At 43.3% G+C, this 18,085-nt stretch overlaps 1 protein-coding gene across 1 annotated transcript in view; it reads left to right on the forward strand.

The window, feature by feature from the left end:
• ANKH (ANKH inorganic pyrophosphate transport regulator) overlaps window positions 1-18,085 on the forward strand; it is a 210,131-nt gene that overhangs the window by 186,541 nt on the left and 5,505 nt on the right. The gene's annotated exons all lie outside the window — the stretch shown is intronic.

Below are 18,085 nucleotides of genomic sequence, written 5' to 3' on the forward strand. Positions count from 1 at the left end.
GCAGGACCCTGCACTTGGCCTTGTTGAACCTCATACAACTGGCTGCAGCTCCTTGATCCAGCCTCTCCAGGTCCCTCTGCAGAGACCCTCTATAAAGAGGGATGGGCCAAGGCTGGGCCAGGACATGGGCCCATGGGTGGCCCTGGCTTGGCAGGGCCCTTGGCCAGGCAGGGCTGGGCTGCGGAGAGCTGGAGACCGGCCCTGCTGCAGCATCACTGGGGCAGGGACTGACAGCCCCGGGGGACTGACATGGGGTCCTGGTCCGTGGGCAGGGTGGGGGGAGTCCTGAGGGCCAGGCAGGGACGGTCAGGGCCAGCAGTGCCCTCAGGGCCATGACAGCTCCTCTTCTCAGTACCTGCACTAGCAGGACAAAAGCCAAGGGGAACCTAAAAAATAAGTTTCTCAAAGAAAAAGTCCTTCCTCACACTAGAAAAGTAAGTGGGAAGTGCTGCAGTTGTTTTAGGATATGATGCTCAGAGCCCTAAAATTGAATCTGTTGATACCGCAAGCAAGTTATCTCTTTATCCCCAGTGTTGTGTGCCTTCCACGGGGTAGCTGGCTGCTTTGTAACTGTTCTCACTACATTCACAAATTTACTGTTGAGTAACGGGGGGGCTGATAAAATTTCTCTCTTCCCTTCTTTTTAGTATAGAGCATTTTGCCTGAGTCACGCACGGCCTATGCATGAAGGGAAACTGATTTACATCAAAGGAAACCTTACAGTACAGGAGCCTGCAGTATTTATAACCATCCCCACCCCCTTGTCCCAGTCTGGGAAAGTGGGATACGGTACTCTCTGTCCTGTTTCACAGTTGAAAATGAAGCAACTCAATCCATCAGTAGCTGACTTGGGAGATTTCTTCTGCTCTTTGTTTCCTGTACTTTTTCACTAAACAGCTACAACTGGCCACTATCAGACAGAATTGCATGAGCCAATGTGGCATCTCTTCTGTCTATTCATTTCCTAGATTTAAGATTGAACTCTTTTTTTTTTTTTTTCATGTGGCTTAGAGGCCAGCAGCTCTTGCTTTAACTTGTATTTCCTTCCTACAGCACTTAGGAAATTGGCCATTAAATTGGCCATTGTCTGGAGACTTTCTGCAGCTCTCATGTTATCTACCATCATACACCTTGAGATTTTCTCTTTCGTGCTGTGCCAAGTCAAGGTTACATTCTCTACTGCTAGAGCCTCCCTTGACAGACTGAAGTCTGTCAGTGTTAGACACCCATGAAGGGGAAAGCTTTCTGCTTTATAAATTGTTCTGAGAATACTGTTTCAGTCTGAAAGCTTTCTCTGAACCGACTCTGATTTTCTTAACCCATCCGGGTATTTATCAGCTTACTCCAGTTCTGATAGATCATGAGCTTCTCACATTACCATCACCATCCTCTGCAGAGTAATTTTTGTTACTGCAATAGGCATTTGCTTTGTAACTTTACAGGATGTTTTTTTTCCCCAGAGTTCTCGATAGTACTTTCAGGGGCACTTCTTTCATAAGCTTATCATGAGAGATTTGTCCGCACTGAAATACCAGAAACACTTTTGAGTTTCATAGCTTTTCCTGTCCAGTTTCTATTTTTGCCTACTAGTGACAGATTCTCAGGATTGCTTGTCAACAGACAGAGCAGAAAAATAGACACATGAACTCTAAAGACTCAGCTTGGTTCAAGGGCCTGAGCCTGCAAATGCTTCAGCACACAAGCTCAGTAGACGTCGGTATGACTCAAGTTATTATGTGCCACGGGTTCTAAGGAAGTACCCTCCCAGTGTAAAACCCTGGGAAGCCTCCCAATCACTGAAGACGTGCTATTTCATAGAGTTGGAAGAAAAATGTCCTACCTCCTTCGACAGAGCAGTGAGGCCTGCCCGAGTACTATAAACCTACTATTACAGCAGAAGCACTTTTTCACCCTTGTGGCAGTATTGGATCAGAGCGTTGGGCAGCATGCACATGTGTTCTGCTGGGTGTGATCATAAGTACTGTCTCACAGCTTTGAAGCATCAGGCTGGTATTAAAGCTGCTTCTTCAAACAATGAGAATTAGTTGTATTGCTTAGTGAAAAAAATTGTAGACAAGCTGCAAGGCTGTAAGTAGAAGCTATCAGATTCCCAGTACATAAGAGAGCTGATGTGATTAGTCTTATTGATGTGGTTTTTGTTGTAAGCAAGCAGTGACTCCTTCCAACAGCCCTGCTTTGTGGCTGTGTAGCTGAATGTAAAATTTATGTAGCAGAGGGGAGGGACTCAGCTGAAGAATTTTGCCCATACAATTAAGGGACTGGTTCCAATTTTAGAAAATAAGGCATGCTTGGTAATTCACTCTCAGCTTAAAGAGTCTGCATAACACTGCTTGCCATTATTTGTTACTTCATTACCATTAAGCACTTTGGGGAAAAAATCTGCTTTCTATATATGAGTAGAGATACTGCTCCAAACGCCAGTCTTGCTGCCATTGCCAGATCAGGTTGCTGAAGAACTAAACAATTTTATTCAATGCTAGACCTGTTGAGATGACCCTACAATTCAGCCCTGAGATCTCTGCACAGTTGTAAACTAAGTGAAGATGCAGACTCCAGAGACAGAAAACTGGTGCATTTGTAGACGCATCCCTTTGGTTGTGGGATGTGTCAGCCTCAGTACAGCACAGAAATCCCAAAATAATTTGTCTGGGTGCTAAATTATTGCATTTCTCCATTGCAGCCAAGGTTTGCTGTGTCAGAGGAGAGCATTCCCTCGGCCATGAGCTGTGCGTAGAGGGGCAGGGTGTGTGAGGAGTGAGCTGCTCGGGGGAACCCTGCCTCACCCAGCAGCAGTAGCAGCAAATAGGCTGCGCTTCAGCCAGGGATTTTCTTAGAATAGTGGCAGCGTCTCTGAGCTCAGCCACTACCATGCAAAATTCAGGGCTTTTCCAAGGCAGCCGGTAGGGCACAGCTACTGCCAAATTACCTTTCTCTTTCTTTCTTTATTTTACTTTTTTTTTTTTAAATTCTGTCTCCATTTCCCAGTTGAGCTATTCCTTAAGTCTTCTGTGATGAAACCGAAGTTGTAGTCAGTTAAGATCCTTTTCCCTGGCTAATGTTAGCTGCTGGCAGCCACGTGGATTAGCATTTGGTCATCTGCCTCTGAGCTGCAAGGCTTGCCAGGCTGATTTCACGCTAGTTAGTGCAGAGGGCTCCTTTGGGAGGCCACAAGCTCCTTTGCTGCGCCTGCTGCTGCCCCACTCCAAGTGGCAGTCACCGCCGTGCCCTCACGCACGCATCTGTGTGCAAACCCTGCACGAGTCAGTGAAGTTGCATGCCCTGAGTTGAAAGCGGGCCATTGCTTGTGCAAGCAGCACTAGGAAAAGTGGGACATTTAACTCCTGGGGGGGACAGGGAATGGTGGCGTCTGTTCATGTCTTGGAGTCGGCGTGGAAGGCAAGTGATGTCTTTCTTACCTAAGAGCTGCAAGCACCCTCGCTTAAGTCACTGCCATTGGGGTAAAAGCATGGCCGGCTCTATGTGGCTGAAGCAAGATCACTACATGAGAAGCATACAAAATGCTGATCAGAGAAAGCAATTTCTCAGAGACCATAGATGCATAGGATCGTCTAGGTTGGAAAAGACCTTTAAGATCATCAAGTCCAACCGTTAACCTAACCCTGCCATCCCACCACTAAACCATGTCCCTAAGCACCTCATCTGCCCATCTTTTAAATACCTCCAGGGATGAGGACTCGACCACCTCCCACCCTTCATCGTTGTGAAAGCTCCCTGGCTCACCGTCACTAAAAAATGACCCAGCATAGTCTGTACTTACTTGTTTGTGTACGCCAGGGAAGGAGCAATCAGTAGTTAGTGAACTACGCTATCCAGTTCAGCTGGGACAGACCACAGCGCTTCAGGGACACATTTCCAAACACCAGCTCCCATTAGCTGCATGGTTCCTGTTAACTAAAGTGTCAGCAATCCGCGTGGCCAGTTGTACCTTCATGTTCTTGAGTGCTCTGTGCATTACAACAGGTTTTCCCTTAGCAATAGGACCGGCTCAAGGTGGCAAGGGTGACATGCTGTGTGCACCGCGCCGCGTTCATCTGTCTGTCACCGCATTAATGTACAGCTGGAAAGCTGCACAGTACTCCTCAGTTTTAACATGTGTTCTATTAGAAACAGCTCAAAGCTCTTTCCAGCTTGAAGTATGATAGCACCAGTGCTATTACAAAAGGAATTTCAATGCTGCTTTGCTTTATTATTAAATGGACACATAGTTATGGCCAAACAGGGAAAGTAGCAGTTTTCATGAATAAACAGACTGATTAAGGGGAGAAGCTAATTGTGTAGAATGCTATCTTATATTTAATTAGTGAACACCGCTTAAGAAACAAAATCCAGATGTTTCAAGTTTGCCCTGTGATTTTTCATTCCATTCTATTCCAGAAGGAGACTGAAGGAGAGAGTAGAGAGAAAGCTTTTACATTTACACTCGTGTGTGTGTGTGAGTTATGCAAAGCTTACAAATTTCAGATTTGCTTGTTACAAACCACAGGCAAACTAGTAAAAATTGTAAATCCCCTTAAAACAAACAAACAAACAAAAAAACCCCATGACCCTGAAGTTTTAACTAAAGTGAAGGCTCAAGCACTCCAGCTGAACTAATCAATATGCATCAGTTATGTTATATTCAGTTATGTTATATTCAAATGCCAGGAAATCTGCATTAGATTTAAATCTCAGTGAAAGTTTAAATTTGATGTACTTGGGAGCAACTAGCTGGTCAGTTCCCTGCCTTATATGTTTGGGCTGAATATGTGCGTGTCAATACGTGTCAAAATGTCACCTGCTTTACAGTCAGTTTTGTCCATAGAATTGAGCCTAATGATAGCTTTAAAATGTTTCTAATACTTAGAATATTATTTTCAATATTATATATTAGGCCATTTTTTATCTAATATAATTTAATATAATATAATATAATAATAATATAATATTTAGATTAATATCTGAACATACTCTTTTGACAGGGGGAAAAGCACATATTGATTTCTGAGGGCTCGCTCCTGCTGATGAGCATCTGTAGTTTTAGGAGTTACTGTTGGCAACTGTCTGTCTCCTCCATTTGCTGGGAGTTACCAGCCCCTTAGGAAGAGCAGCATACGGGCACTGTGTCAGCGCTCCAGTGCTTACATCTTGTAGCCCAGCAGCATAAGCTACCACCAGCTGGCAGTTACATTCATCTTATCTATTAATGTACAGCATGTGTCATTATAAATATGTATCTGATAAGCATATAATCATAGGCAGTGTGTAGTTATATATGATGATAAGTGGGGTTTTTTGTATTCTAACAGTCAGAAGTTTTAAGCTGCAGCATTTAGCATGTTCACTTGTTGATCTCCTATTTCCCCCCCCCAACCATGGGCAGAAAAGTGGGACAGACTGCTGGAGACCGTCAGCTCTTTACCTGATCTTGCAAGATAAAATAGAGGGATCCTACCACTGTTTTAAAACAGCAGAGAGGGCTCCAGAGTTGCAGGGTTTCCTTTGCTGGGTCCCTGTGATGGGATTATTCAGTTTCAGCCTGAAGAGGGGGGGAGGAAAGTCTCTGTCCCATTTGAAGACAGATTACTGGAAGCCACCCCATCGTTGGCCTAATCCCCAGTCATCATCTGCTTGGTTATCTTCTATAATTAATCATCAAGAACCAGGAGATAAGAAGAAAACCCTGATCAAGAACAAGAAAGCCATCGTAGCAGGGAAAATTCACTATATGAAAGAATTAAAGAACAGAATACAGGACTCAGTAGTTGCCGCTTTCTGCTTGTTTCTTAATTCTATAAGAGCTAGAGCCCGTCACTGGGAGAGAAGCAGCCGTGTTTCATTCAGGCTGAGAAGCCTCATCTGTTTAAATGGCAACTCCAGATGCCCAAGCTTTTGCGCTCTGCTTTGGATTTGGTTATGCCAAACTAGGAACTGCCAAGTGCCAAGTGGCTACCATCTGCCGGCTCTCCTGTCGCATGGAGATCTTGATCATCCTTGATCAGCATGGCTTCACCAGCCAGCGAAGCATCAGCACCAGCAGGTAAAACTGGAGCTTGCATGAGTGAAGACAGGCTATTCATGCCAACTTACTGTATTATTGAAACAGCATTGGTTTATTGATGTATTCCCACTCTGATGCTACACATCTACCAAACATTTTTTACTCAATAGTTGTTTAATTTCCAGTTGAACCGAGCAAATCTTTTTATCTCCCAGCCATCGGTCCTACAGCTGCTTTTTCCCATGAGGGTCACCAAAGACTATGCAGTTTTCAGTAGTCCCATCTGATCTCAAATTTTCAGTCTCTAGTTTAACAAACATGCCATTTCATATCACTTCCTGCATTTACCTGTAAGTTCATTTTCCACATGACAAAGCATCCCGAGTAAAGCCCTTGCATACGTAAGGCACTGATGTATTTGATGCTTTCAGCCACGCTGTCCTGCTAAACAGCGAGACACAAAGCAATTGTTGGTAAAGGACAGAAGTTAAAGAATTCTTTGCGTCGTTGCAAATTCTTTGCAGCAAGACTGACCGCTGTCCTAGGCATCCTTAGCTTGCATTCAGGGTAATACGAGTTAGGCTTGCACATGGAGAAACACCAAAGAACTTGTTCCTGTTTCACTGACAAAACCTTTTGAAGGCAGAAGAGGAGTGTTCATAGCGTGATGCAACTGCACAGCAGTTCCATGCAGTAGGCATCTTTTGCTGCATGCCAGCGGGTTGGTTTCTGGAGCCCCAGGCAGGCTGACACATAGCCACTGTGAATGCACTCCATGAGTTGCAATGCCTACAAAAGTCTCGTGCGCTTCGCTTTGTTTCCATCTATGGAGACCAAACACCCGAAGGGTCTTCCTTCAAGGCTGAGAGACAGTAAATTGCATTCAGGACCTGACAGGAGATTAGCTCTCATTTTTAGATGCCTCAGGCAGCTTCACTGTACCCAGAGGGTGGTACGAAGAAGTATTTTAAAACAGAATTTGCCACAAGCAGTGTATGTGAACATACTTTCACAAAAATGTAATTAATTTTTTCTCCTTTCCTAAAGAAAAGAAGATCAGTTACCACTACTACTATGAAATCAATATTAGACTGTCAGCTACCAAGAAAATATAGGAATACTAGAACTTATGCCATCACCTTCATGCATTTTAGCGAACAGAGTGAGAATGTTTCCGTGTACACACTTTACTAAGTTTGGGAAAGATGATAACCTAGATTAGAGCAAAGTGATTTGCAAATTCTGACCAATGCAAGAGACTATCAGGTCTTTTACTCCATTACTCCTCCTTCACTCTCATTTAAAAGACCTTCATCCAAGTATCTGCTGCCTCATCCCCACGGTTTCAAGTGATTCAGATGCTGGAAAGGGGAACAAGGAAAAGCAAGGGATACTGTTTCTATTTCCCTGTGACTGTGATGCCACAGTTCTTCTCTGTGCATTGAGAGAGGCTTGCTACCTGAGAAAGTCACCCAGTTATTGCAACTCTTACAGCTTTGATAGCTATATACATTCCAGACTGCCAATGCTGGGTCTTAGTTCACAAGCCGAAGAAAGCATTTTCAGAACAAAGTGGTGATTTCTGAGGTCCTTAATTTAGGCATTCCTCCCTATGCTTTATGCCTAACCTGCATGCAATGCTGAAACTTCCCCGCTTGCCCATCTCAACTCTCCTATAGATGGCTAATAGCAGGCATGCAGACGATGGCCTACCAGGGCCAAGCTGGGAACTGGGAAAGGGGGTGGGATGGGGGATGGGGTGGTGAAATATGAGAGTATTTAATGCTAAAGAGAGAGCCAAAGATGTAGTCTTTGTGCAGTGGCGGTGCAGGAGAGCCCACCAGCTGAACCAGTAGTGACAAATGGACTGAAGTTAACAAAGCCTTGTTTTTTCATGAATTTGTGACTCATGGTCGAGGGAATAGCATCAGAGTCTGGAAAGGAGAAGCCGTACTTTAACTTCCTGGGCCTTTCAGATCCTCTACATCTTTCCTGCAAAAGAAGAATGCAATGTGACACCCAGTTATAAACCTCATTAATCTCTTCTGTCTTGAGGATTTGGCTACTGTAGCATTTCTACCTTACTAGAGGAAACAGCTTAGCCACACCATGGAAAACAGGATCCATGATGATGATGATTTCTTTCATGTAAACAATGAAATCTATGAGTTTATCAGTGTTCATGTGCTCAAACTATAACACTGCACAGGCTAAGTCTGTAGACTGTAGAAATCAAAAATTAGCTTTCTGGATCAAAAAGGTAACATGGCTTCTGACAGCAATAATGCTTTTCAGTTTTTGAGGCACTAGGGTTTTAACAGACATGGCCAGGGATGTGAGCTAGAGTTTTGCAGCGTTGTACTTCCAGCACATCAGTTAGCAGCCACTGCATTAGAATTTATAAATGGAATATTACTTAAGAGCCAACTTTCTTAAAGTGGCTTGTGTTACTGCATTCACTAGGGCAAGCTTTTGTTGTTTTCTAAAGCTGACCGAGGTTATATGATATTTGTGGGGGGTTTTGTTTGTTTTTTAAGGAAGCTAAGGCTGACTGTGGAACTTCAGAGTTTGCATAATAACTGAACTTTTTCAATGCATCGCACAATATCAAATAGTAGATTAATACTGCCTATCCTTATTCCCCTTCCTCCAAATTTAAAGCAATCGTACTTTATAGTACATTCTCCACTTCATCCAGATTAAAGCAGTAGTTCAGCCTCCCCATCCAAGGTCATGCTTACAGCTCTCCTCAACAGGAGATTTTCCCTGAATATCTCCTTTTTCGCTTGTGAGAATAATTAATTCCCCCTGTGTAGTGCTGAGGAGCTTCAGAGTCAGAGTAGCTGCTGCAGTGTATCCCTCCAGCCTCCATTCCTGGTATTTCTGCTTGCTTTCAGGAATACCTTTTTATACCAAAGAAGAGCTTAGGCAGGGCTGGCAATTGGCTCTAAGAAACAGTACAAACTGCATTTTCTTCAGAACCAAAGTTACTGTATAGCATTATTTAGCTTTCCATGTAGTTTTTCCTCCCAGGTTTAAATATGAATGAAGGGAAATGTCCATAGGAACGACGTTTTGCTGCCACCATATATACCTGTGACGTTCAGTGCCAGAGGTCAAAACGCAGCCAAAAGTTTAAGGCATTGCAGAGGCCACTGGATTTGTGTCCAAGGTTCATTCATTTTTTCCTGTCTTTTGCTGGCTGTCTTTATTTTACATCTCTGCATTGCTTTATTATCAAAGGTTAGAACTGGGCTTTGTTAGAGTCATGGGATTATAGGACTGAGAGGCAGTAAAATCCACAGGAAGAAATGTCACGGTAAGAAACTGGTCCCTCTCAGCTGTCGACAGTGTCGGTATCTGTGACTGGATTCAGTGCCATTATCTGTCATGAGTATACAAAGAAAGGAAAGTAAAATAAAGGGACAGATTTTCCCCACACTCCCCAATCTTATTTCATCAATGGCCTCATTACAGCTGCATTGTATCAAGGAGATTTCACAAGTGCTATGTAGGATATTCACATTAAAAAAAAAACAGCATTAACTTTTGAGACTAAATCTACCACTTTCTGTATATTTTACTGTCATACATTATTATGGATGCCAAGGATAGCTTTTAGAGTAATCCCACCTATCCCGTGGATGAGTTTGTTTTCACTGCTTTGATTTTGCCCACCTATGAACTCCCAGATTATTTTTTTTTATCTTCAGGCTGCTGGCACAAAAATAACAGTTGGAAAGTGACATATTGACAGGCAATTGCTGGAGAAGCTTTTTACCTTTTCAAGGTCAGGTTTAGTTCCCACTTCAGTAGAAATCATTTCAGACATGAGTGGAAGTATTCCTGCCTGCTGAGGAAGATGCTGGACCACCAGAGGCTGACTTTATAAAATCCTTATGAGGGCCTCGTCCCATCCGTGGTACCACACCGAGCCTTTGTCCCACAACAAAGGATTTCTGGTTGCTCCCATGAGGTGGAGACTGATGTCTCCTTCATGACTGTTCAGGTTTCACACAAAGGGTCTATTCTGCATGAGTGCCTGGAGAAGGGGAAGGGTCAAAAATTGTCACTGCAGCATGTTTCTGCTCAAACTCCGTAATTGCGGTAGGAAACAGCAAGGGCTGCCGAAAACTCAAGACAGAAGAAAATGGCCAAGTTGTGAAGTCGACAGTTTTCACAGAGAGCCTAGGAGTCTGCCAGCTTTGGTTTATTCAAGCTTTTTTAAAGTGAGGCTGTACTCAGTAAAATACCCTGCTTTCGGTAAAAAATAAAGCAGCATAATTCCATGGGGAGATACTAATAATGACTATGTTGAACAACTTAGTGACCCAACCCAGCCTGAAACGTACCACCTAAGTATTTTCAGCAGCAGTCAGTGAGAAAACAGATGTGGCATCATGTTAATGCTATCTGAGAGTGCCACCGCTGGACCGAGCTTTATTTCTGAAGAATGTCATGCTCCGTCACTCTGAACTATGAGGAAAGCTGGGGGAGGGGGAGTGGGGAGACTTAGATCTGTAGAAACCAATTATTTCAGGAGAAGATGTGAAGTTGGGGAGTTTTCCCGCAGGCAGGCTCTGGTTTCTTCTGCTCCCCCTGCTGCTTGACAAGTTTTATGATGGCTGTTTTGAGCTTTGCACCACCCTTTGCAGAACACAAAGTTCCGAGAAATCTATACTGACTTGCATGTGCCTGAGGGATAATTGCTATGAGAGAATGTCCTTGCGATTCAAGTCATCAGCATTATGATAAACCGCTTTCAAATACGACTGTGCTCTGACATTTTTACTGCACACAGATCCAGGGCTTTTTGCTTCATAGGATCACAGGACTGTTCAGGTTTGAAGGGCCTCAGGAGTTCATCAGGTCCAGCCTCTGGCTCAGAGCAGGGTCAGCTGTGAGGTCAGGGCAGGTTCCCTGGGGCTTTGGCCAGTCTGGTCTTGAAAACCTTACATTTCCCACAAAAGAAAAAGATCCGCTTCAGAATTACAGGACACGTGAACACATCACCACGATATCCCAACAGAGCCAGACTGCAGGAACCTTCAACACCTCCATTTGGGCTGATGAATTTTTTTTTTTTTTTTCCTTAAAAGCTGTCTATCAAAAACTCCTCGAAACTGCCAAAACTGGGGCAGCTGTGCAAAGACTGCTTGCTGACAGGACTTACAGCAAAGGTAGCACAGGATTCTGCAGGTCCATTCTGGTGTGCAGCAACCTTCCATAGCAAGGCACTGATGCTGGCCTCTGCTGTCGTGCCGTGCCCAGCAACCCCAGCAATTCCTCCACAGAATTTTGCAATTGTTTATAGCAGTGTGCTTAAAAAAAACCCCACAAGCTAACAAAAAAAAACCTGAGTCTTTAAAGGTGGTGTGGTTTAACCCCAGCCGGCAACTAAGTACCACACAGCTGCTCGGTCACTCCCTCCCACCCAGCAGGATGGTGGGAATAGAATTGGAAGGGTAAAAGTGAGAAAACTCGTGGCTTGAGATAAGAACAGTTTAATAATTGAAATAATAATAATAATAATAATAATAATAATAATAATAATAGCAAATTACTTATAATGAAAAGGAATATAACAGAGATAAATAAAAGACAAGTGATGAAAATGAAAACAATTGCTCACCAACCAATGCCCAGCCAGTCCCCGAGCAGCATCCCCCTGGCCAACGTTCCCCCTAGTTTACTGCTGAGCATGACATCATATGGTGTGGGATCCCCCTTCAGCCAGTTGGGGTCAGCTGTCCCAGCTGTGCCCCCTCCCAACTTCTTGTGCACCCCCAGCCTCCTTGCTGGTGGGGTGAGGAGCAGAAATGGCCTTGACTCTTTGTCAGCGCTGCTCAGCAGTAACAAAAACATCCCTGTGTAGTCAATCAACCCTGTTTCCAGCACAAATCCAAAACACAGCCCCATACTAGCTACTGTGAAGAAAATTAACTTTACCCCAGCCAAAACCAGCACAAAAGGCAACCATTTTTTCACTTGATTATTTTCATGTTAAACTCACGTATGATTTCCTATCAACAGGGACTAATGTCTTTACGGTAAAACAGTCTTTTTGATTTATTGGTCCACAGTAAAACACAAAATGCTTTATTTGTGTAAATTGATGAGTGGTCAGATCTCCTTCCTTCGTAAGAACCCTGTTGAACATTTTCTATGTTCAACTATTTGAGAGACTGCATAGTGGAATGAGTGCTTCAGGAGGTATTAGGAATTTGTATTCTGTGTTCAACACGGAAATACACTCCAGCTGTGGTCTGGGAAGGGGCGTAACAAATAGCTACTTCTGTAGTTTCAGTACAAGTAATTAACAATTCAAACCTGCTGTTACTTTTACTCTTCATAAAAACACAGAAGTGCAGTTTCTTTGAAGATTAAGTTGCTAGAGTAAGTTTTTGAGTGACAAGCCCCAGTACTACAGAGTCATTTAGAGAACTAAACTTTCAAGGTCAGTGAAGGTCTAGATTTGGAATAGCCATAAGAACAGCACTAACAAATTCAACAAAATAATTTTTTCCAACATCTTGCAAAATAAGATGTTGAACAGAGGAGTCAAATTCAGATTTTCACAGTGATGCAAGCTAGAACAAGGTATTCTTTTGACTTACAAACATATCTGCAAGATCAGCCCATCATGCAAGTGAGATACAAGCTCTGAAAGGAGACACAATTATGGAAGTTCTGCTTACGTGAGAAAGAGGGAGGCCATGGAGATGTTTGGTGTATCGGGAGATCAGACAGTGTAAGTCTGAGGCTACTTTTTGATTTGCTTATTGCACACTTCAAAAGGCAGAATCATATGACTTACGTTCTTCCGTATTAATAGAAGTGATAAACTTAACTGATACTATCCCAAAGACCTGAGGTGCAATTCAAAGCTGAGGCATGAAACAAGGCATAAAGGAGATTTCCTCTGCCCTCACTGGGCGCTATGTAGCATGAATGGGCATAGAGAGGTCGTGAGCAAGGCATGAGTTAAATTAGTTAAGATGCAATCCTCAATGCCTACACAGAACAGTATTCTGAGGGTAAAACACCTCTCTTGGACAGCCCTACTTCTGCAAATATAGCCAGTTCAACAAATGATAGGAAACATCTGCTGAGAGCTGTTTTACGGGAGAAAAATACGAACTGCGTTTCATCAGGGAAGAACCTTTAGCAGGTTAATAGCACTCTTCCCCATGGTAAAATCTCTTACCCCATCTCATTCCAGGCTGGTATATGTCTCACCCATTTTTAAAAACATCCATTTTGCATTCCATAGCTTCTTTCTGAGGAACACAAAGCCGTATCGTGTCTTTCTCATCAGGGAGTGTTTCTTCTAACTGGAGACTGCGCTGAAGTCTAGAAATGCTGTACTGTTGTTCATAGTTCACTGGAATACTCTTCTGTGCCTTATATTTATCAACGAATGTCCCAAAAGACAGGCAGCTTTCTACAAGTGCCTAGAAGCAAATCAGGCTAGCACCCCGCAGATTGCTATACACATGACAGTAGCCTTTGTTAGCATAATGTATTATAATGCACTACGTAGTGGGTCTCTGAGGTTTAGTAATCCCTGTCAGCAACCAGAATAAATGGAAGTAGCTTCCAAGAGTTGCAGAGCCTGTGAAAAAACTGTTAGTTCTCAAGAACTACTAGCATTCAAACTCACACATGCAGCATCTGAAACAGAATCTCATGAACAGTCTTTCGTCTCAATCATTTGTGAAAGTCAAATGCATGAAGAGTGCTCAAGAAAAGAGCTTAAAGAGAAGTCGGACTGAGCACTACCGGTTTGATACCTTCCCTGCTGACACAAAGATTTGGTGTGTTCTCTCAGGCTTGGAGATGGCGGAAGTTTTTGATGTGTAACCTTTTAATATGCCTGGACACTGAATTTGCTAGCTGAGAACAGCGAGGTTCCATACGAAAGTATGCACACCTACTTACGGAGGGTGTCTAAGCCGCCAGTGAGAGGTTTTTTGACTTTTTTTAATGCACAACTGGATTGGGGGAAAAAAAAATCACTAGTACTAGATGTTTTGTGTGCACAACATAACGCTGCATGGGGTGAAGGTGCACTGCAGTTACTGAAGACCTGAAGCCCCAGCTGCCAGCTGCTCAGACCGTGCAAGGGCATCTCTTACTCTGTGCTTGCCCTGCTCTTTCTGCCCTTTCCTTACACAGCCCCCAGGGACTAATCTGGCTGGAGCGTTGATCTCATCTAGTACAGCTGTACAGATTTTTTTTTATACTGCTGTAAATTACCAGCATATTTAATAAAGTCTTTCAAATTTTACTACTGTAGCTCAGTTAAAGACCTGTTACCCAATAGCACAACCCTTCAGATCAGTTCAAATGATTAAAACACTTTCAGAAATACTTAGGCTACTGTTTATATGGAGATAACATCACTGTAATAAATACTACTGTCTTTACTCAGGCCTGCATATTCTCTGTAGCGTTCCACTCTTCTGTTTGTATCTTTTTTCCTGTGTTTTTAAAATGCTCATCACTGCTCAGCTGAAATTCTGTTTAAATGTTCAAAGGCTTTTACAAAACTATCCTTTACTGCTGCGCACATACTTAAGATAACAGAAAATCAAGTCAGTTCTGTTGCTACAATTCCACAAGCAAAATCCCTTACTCCCAAAGCATTAAAATGCCTGAGCCTCAGCAGAGTTGCCGAGTACAGTATTCATTACTGTATAGAGCCATCGCAGCCGACTGCAATTGCAGCCTGAAGCTGCAGTGCCATTACGCACGTGTGTTGCAAGCCCATGCTGAAGCATGTGCTGTTTCATCTTCACCTCTTGATTAGAGTAAATGAGGGTACAACCATAACTCTAGCCAAGCCCATTTGTTCTGTTTTTAACCTTGCAGACACATGCAGAAAGACATAAGAGGGAGGGGGAAACCAACAGTGCTTAACTAAAAGAAAGCTAGGAGACAGTTGCTAAGACCACAGGTAAATCTGTTTCCTAAAGCCTTTCCTGATCTGAGCCCCAGGAAGCTGTGGCTGCTTACTGCAGTAGATCCCATCTCTAATTGCACATGCCATGCTCTCTGTTTCACTGGGCTACTTGCATCATTTCATCTGTTACCATCTTCTCCAAGAGGTCTCTTTTCTGATCAGTCTTCAGCCTTTACCAAGGTAATCACAAACATCATACAGACCGCTCAGCATCACAAAAACCTAAGACTTCATCCTGTTTTCAGTATAAACTGTAATAAAATCAGTAGTCAAAATACCTTCCCTCCCTTTCATGCTTAGTGTTACTGCTTTTCTGAAATAGAGCCTTGGGGGGTTTTCCCACTACATTTTGAATTTGTCTTTGAAATAATATGGAAACTTCCCAAGTTGCAGGTGCTCTAGAAGTTAAATTGCAGAGGGCTTGCAGGATGAAAAGCATGCCTTTCTTTTCCTGGGGCTTTATCCCCTGCAGGCAATGAGAAAATCACCTGCTCATAAGATGACAGAGAGGAATCTTTTTGCAAAATGAAACTAGTTATCAATATCTCAAGCAAAAGATGGAAGCACGCTGAGCCAGAAATAGAAGGTCCTTCTGCTGCTGTGCCTTGCCTCCTCAAACTGCTTATTCTTGAGCTTAGCAGCCACTGCTGTCTTTACCCACCAGCTGCTCTGTAAGAAGTGCTCTTTGAAGCCATTTATCAGCACTGACTCTCTGCTGATTGGGGGGTGGCAAGCGGGGAAGACTGGAACAGCTGTGGAGGAATGACTGCATACCACCTGGTTGTAAGTCATTGCCTCTGATTTGCAAACTGACCTTCCTCCCGTCGGAGCTGGGTCGCGACTGAGTCGGTTCTTATTAAGGCCAGAAACAAACTTTAACTTCAAAGAGAACAGGATTGCGAACAATGCTTTTGGGTCACTTATTTGCTTGCCTGTCTAACCATGTTAGAATATTCTTTCAAATGGCTGCTGAAGAAGGAAAGACTGCTCTGTCTGCCTTTTGCTAGCAGTGGGCAGGCTCTGCTGTTGGCATAAATGTGTGGAATCTTGCAGCAGCAGTAACTATGCTGCTCGGTGGGATGCTAATGGCATCGTGCAGTACAAGCAGCGTAAAGGTCTTTGCTTTCATGAAAATAGCAAATTATAGTTGAAGACTGGGCATCTTTGCATCCTACTCTGTTTGTTTGGCTTTGAAGAAAGATTTGACAAGCCATTCCCTGTACGGTTGCTTCGCAGGCCATTTACAGTAAGAGTGCAAATCCCTGCAGTCTGCCTAATGGTGTCTGGAAGAATGAAAGAATTTGCTCCTGTCACTGTACAGTTGCTTTTTAACAGCTGGATTCTCAACCACACAACCTTCTCTGCTCTAGATTGCCCCCTCTGCATCAGTTGTACCCTGTACAAGTAGTTTGGCAGGGAGAGAGGAGGTTCATTTGTCTCCTGCTCTTACCTTCCTCCACTTACTATTCTCTGCATAGGTGATGGACATGTACCACAAGACACCATCAAATCAGTCAGGTAAAACATTCACTTGTGAAAAATAAATAGTGGTTCCTACCCTAAGAAGTGGAGAAGAAAACTGAAGATGCACCTTTTTGCTGAGAGGTGAAATGTTTTATTCAGCGCACAGGCTGTCAGGGCACGAGACCTCCCACGGCCCACTCGGTCACAGACCTTGGGAAACTTCTGTGTTCTGGACACTCATAGGCTAAGCAGCAAGGACAATCTCTGGCACACCACCAAAGAATGAGAGTGAAATCCCAGCTGTCTTGGAGGTGGTAGGACTTAAACGACTAGCTTTAGAAGGCCTCTGAACATGTAGGAATGTGACAACTGGCTCATAAGAGAAGAGCTAGACACTGTGATGCTAGCTTGCAGGCTGAATTACAAGAGAGTGGTTATAGAGTCTTACAGAGCCATCAGATTGTACAGCTAGCATGCATCATTTACCTGGTATGCTGGTTTGTAACCTGCCAGAGGAGTGCCAGAGCATTTAAATCACAAAACCAAGTTAAATGACAAAGTAGTTATACTTGAAAGGATGTCTCATACCCCTTCTTACAGGAAAAGTCCTCTAAGGGATGTCAGCACCCTTCTTTAGGGGGTGCCTTGAACCAAAGCTGGACCTGCCAGCGGCCAAGAGCCCCCTCAGTCCAGACTGAAGCCCTGCCTTGGGACCAACCAAAAAATTAAACAGCATGTACTACCGCTGTACCATTTGTTGCGGGTTTTTTATGGAAGTTTTCCTTTCATCTGTGGACTAAAATGCACACTCTTTAAAATAACAAGACTGGGTGGATTTGTGGCCTGAGGGCACTGTGTCGCAGGACTATTCTGAACACCTTTGCCTTGCTAGCAGGCATGTTACGTACCATACTAGTATCAGCAGCACATTTAAACCCCTAATGTTAGGTTTAGGTCAGATCTCTGGGTCTTGGAGTACTTCAAATCTTTAGTTATGAAAACATTTGATAATCTGTAGGAATATGGGTGTCTTAACCAGAGCAAGTACTGTAAAAATCAAGTTTCTTACTCTTTTTGTAACAATTAGACCATTCAAGTACAATCATTTGCAGGCACTATAAAAATTCTTTCTATATGCGTCAGTCTTGGACTGGAATTGCTTCTGAAGTGAATATGCTTCTCTTACTTGTGTACTCTGTGTATTTGCATGAAACCTGAGTATAAATATGCTATGTGTACACTACATTAAAAAGTCTTTAAATTGTTGCAAAAATGTGCTTTGAATACGTTTCTCAAAGTAAAGGATATGAATTCTGACTGTGTTTATGAACTTCCTTTGTGATTGTTTCTTTTCCAATATTTTCGACTGATTGATTTGAGAGAGGTGAGATTCTGGTTTCCACTCTTTATTGAGAACAACAAAATTGGTCGTGACTTTTGGAGCATCCAGCATCCTCAACTTAAGTCGAAGACAAGAACTGTTGGTGGTTGGGGTGGCTCTCTGAAGAGCCTTTTAAAAGTTTCCCTCCAGTTTCTCCTTGATTACAGTCAGACCGAACCGTAACATTTCATTTGTTAGAATCCAGGCCCAGCAAACAAATAATTGTTAGGTTAGCATGCATGGGGGGGGGGGGGGT

This window comes from Egretta garzetta, unplaced genomic scaffold (assembly GCF_000687185.1).
Source record: "Egretta garzetta isolate BGI_Z169 unplaced genomic scaffold, ASM68718v1 scaffold413, whole genome shotgun sequence".
NCBI classification, from domain to species: Eukaryota; Metazoa; Chordata; class Aves; order Pelecaniformes; family Ardeidae; genus Egretta; species Egretta garzetta.